This window comes from Arachis stenosperma, chromosome 2, assembly GCF_014773155.1.
Source record: "Arachis stenosperma cultivar V10309 chromosome 2, arast.V10309.gnm1.PFL2, whole genome shotgun sequence".
NCBI classification, from domain to species: domain Eukaryota; kingdom Viridiplantae; phylum Streptophyta; class Magnoliopsida; order Fabales; family Fabaceae; genus Arachis; species Arachis stenosperma.
The window spans coordinates 45,790,809-45,794,406 of record NC_080378.1 but is presented as its reverse complement, the minus strand read 5'-3'; the positions used below and the strand labels follow the sequence as shown (position 1 = coordinate 45,794,406).

The 3,598-nt window shown below is 43.9% G+C and overlaps 1 non-coding gene across 1 annotated transcript; it reads right to left on the bottom strand.

Moving 5' to 3' along the window:
* Positions 1-615: 615 nt before the first annotated feature.
* On the bottom strand, positions 616-723 carry LOC130964276 (small nucleolar RNA R71). Its single transcript, XR_009080376.1, has one exon. It is a non-coding gene; the product is annotated as a small nucleolar RNA R71 (small nucleolar RNA).
* Between the last annotated feature and the right edge of the window lie 2,875 nt (positions 724-3,598).

The window sequence follows — 3,598 nt, the reverse complement described above, 5'->3', positions numbered from 1 at the left end:
CTCTGACATTTCAAGGAATCTCTATAATGTGACATAGAGGATTCCACATTCTCTTTTTCTCTTCTCTTTCTTATGAGCAGGAGCAGAGACAAAGGCATTCTTGTTGAAGCTGACCCTGAACCTGAGAGGACCTTGAAGAGAAAGCTAAGAGAAGCCAAAGCACAACTCTCTTTAGAGGACCTGACCGAATTCTTCAAGGAAGAAGAACCCATGGCAGCCGAAAACAACAACAATGCCAACAATGCAAGGAAGGTGCTGGGTGACTTTACTGCACCTACTCCTGATTTCTATGGGAGAAGCATCTCTATCCCTGCCATTGGAGCAAACAACTTTGAGCTTAAGCCTCAATTAGTTTCTCTAATGCAACAGAATTGCAAGTTCCATGGACTTCCAATGGAAGATCCTCATCAGTTCTTAGCTGAATTCTTGCAAATCTGTGACACAGTCAAGACTAATGGGGTTAACCCTGAGGTCTATAGACTGATGCTATTCCCTTTTGCTGTAAGAGACAGAGCTAGAATATGGTTGGATTCTCAACCTAAAGAAAGCCTGGACTCTTGGGAAAAGCTAGTCAATGCCTTCTTGGCAAAGTTCTTTCCACCACAAAGATGGAGTAAGCTTAGAGTGGAAGTCCAAACCTTCAGACAGAAGGATGGAGAATCCCTCTATGAAGCTTGGGAAAGATACAAACAATTAATCAGAAGATGTCCTTCAGACATGCTTTCTGAATGGAGCATCATAGGTATTTTCTATGATGGTCTCTCTGAACTATCCAAGATGTCCTTGGATAGCTCTGCTGGAGGATCTCTTCATCTGAAGAAGACGCCTGCAGAAGCTCAAGAATTGATTGAAATGGTTGCAAATAACCAATTCATGTACACTTCTGAAAGGAATCCTGTGAATAATGGGACTAGTCAGAAGAAAGGAGTTCTTGAGATTGACACTCTGAATGCCATATTGGCTCAGAACAAGATATTGACTCAACAAGTCAATTTGATTTCTCAAAGTCTGTCTGGTATGCAAATGCACCAAACAGTACTAAGGATGCTTCATCTGAGGAAGAAGCCTATGATCCTGAGAACCCTTCCATGGAAGAGGTGAATTACCTAGGAGAACCTATGGAAACACCTACAATTCTTCATGGAGAAATCACCCCAATTTCTCATGGAAGAATCAAGAGAGACCCCAACAAGGTTTCAACAACAATAATGGTGGAAGAAACAGGTTTAGCAATGGCAAGCCTTTTCCATCATCTTCTCAGCAACAGACAGAGAGTTCTAAGCAGAATACCTCTGACTTAGCAACAATGGTCTCTGATCTAATAAAGACCACTCAAAGTTTCATGAATGAAACAAGGTCCTCCATCAGAAATTTGGAAGGACAAGTGGGTCAGCTGAGCAAGAAAGTTACTGAACTCCCTCCTAGCACTCTCCCAAGTAATACAGAAGAAAATCCAAAAGGAGAGTGCAAAGCCATTAACATGGCCGAATTCTGGGAGGAAAGAGAGGAGGTGGACGCCACTGAGGAAGACCTCAGTGGGCGTGCACTAACCTCCAATGAGTTCCCCAATGAGGAACAATGGGAATCTGAAGCTCAAATTGAGACCATAGAGATTCCATTGGACTTACTTCTGCCATTCATGAGCTCTGATGAGTATTCTTCCTCTGAAGAGGATGAGTATGTCACTGAAGAGCAAGTTGCTAAATACCTTGGAGCAATCATGAAACTGAATGACAAGTTATTTGGAAATGAGACTTGGGAGGATGAACCACCTTTGCTCACCAAAGAACTGGATGACTTGTCTAGGCAGAAACTGCCTCAAAAGAGGCAGGATCCTGGGAAGTTTTCTATACCTTGTACCATAGGCACCATGACCTTCAAGAAGGCCTTGTGTGACTTAGGGTCAAGTGTGAACCTCATGCCCCTCTCTGTAATGGAGAAATTAGGGATCTTTGAGGTGCAAGCTGCAAGAATCTCATTGGAGATGGCAGACAATTCAAGAAAACAAGCTCATGGACTTGTAGAGAATGTTTTGGTAAAGATTGAAGACCATTACATCCCTACTGACTTCATAGTCCTAGAGACTGGGAAGTGCATGGATGAATCCATCATCCTTGGCAGACCCTTCCTAGCCACAGCAAAGGCTGTGATTGATGTTGATAGAGGAGAGTTGATCATTCAAGTGAATGAAGAGTCCTTGGTGTTTAAGGCCCAAGGACATCCCTCTATCATCATGGAGAGGAAGCATGAAGAGCTTCTCTCAAAACAGAGCCAAGCAGAGCCCCCACAGTCAAACTCTAAGTTTGGTGTTGGGAGGCCACAGCCAAACTCTAAGTTTGGTGTTGAACCCCTACATTCAAACTCTAAGTTTGGTGTTGGGAGGTTCCCACACGGTTCTGAGCATTCCTGAGGCTCCATGAGAATCCTCTGTCAAGCTAATGACATTAAAGAAGCGCTTGTTGGGAGGCAACCCAATGTTTTATGGTTAACTATTTTCTTTTGTTATTTTATCTTTTTTTGTAGGTTGATGATCATAAGAAGTCACAAAAACAATGAAAAAAGCAAAAACAGAATGAAAAACAGGAAGAAAAACAGCACACCCTGGAGGAGAAGAAACTGGCGTTCAAACGCCAGTAATGTTAGCTGTTGGGCGTTTAACGCCCAGTCTGGCACCATTCTGGGCGTTTAACGCCAGAAAGGGGCACCAGACTGGCGTTAAACGCCAGTAAAGGGCAAGAACCTGGCGTTAAACGCCAGGAATGGGCACCAGCCCGGCGTTTAACGCCAGAAATGGCTCAAAACGTGATTTTGAGCAACATTTGGTGCAGGGATGACTTTTCCTTGACACTATAGGATCTGTGGACCCCACAGGACCCTACCATCATTCTCTCTCTTCTTCCCCCATTCACCAATCACCTCAACACCTCTTCCCCAAAAACCCCTCACCTATCAAATCCCATCTTTCTCTTCACCACTCACATCCATCCTTCATAAAACCCCACCAACCTCACCCTTCTTCAACTCTTCATTTTCACACAACCTAAACACCCTTTCTTACCCTTCTTGGCCGAACACACTTCCATCTCCCTCTTCCTCATTTCTTCTTCTTCTACTCTCTTCTTTCTTCTTTTGCTCGAGGACGAGCAAATATTTTAAGTTTGGTGTGGTAAAAGCGTTGCTTTTTCATAACCATTATGGCACCAAAGGCCGGAGAAACCTCTAGAAAGAGGAAAGGGAAGGCAAAGGCTTCCACCTCCGAGTCATGGGAGATGGATAGATTCCTCTCAAAGGTGCATCAAGACCACTTCTATGAAGTTGTGGCCTTGAAGAAGGTGATCCCCGAAGTCCCCTTTTCACTAAAAAAGGGTGAATATCCGGAGATCCGCCATGAGATCCGAAGAAGAGGTTGGGAAGTACTTACCAACCCCATTCAACAAGTCGGAATCTTGATGGTTCAAGAGTTCTATGCCAATGCATGGATCACAAAGAACCATGACCAAAGTGTGAACCCGAATCCAAAGAATTATATCACTATGGTTCGGGGGAAATACTTGGATTTTAGTCCGGAGAGTGTGAGGGTGGCGTTCAACTTGCCTAA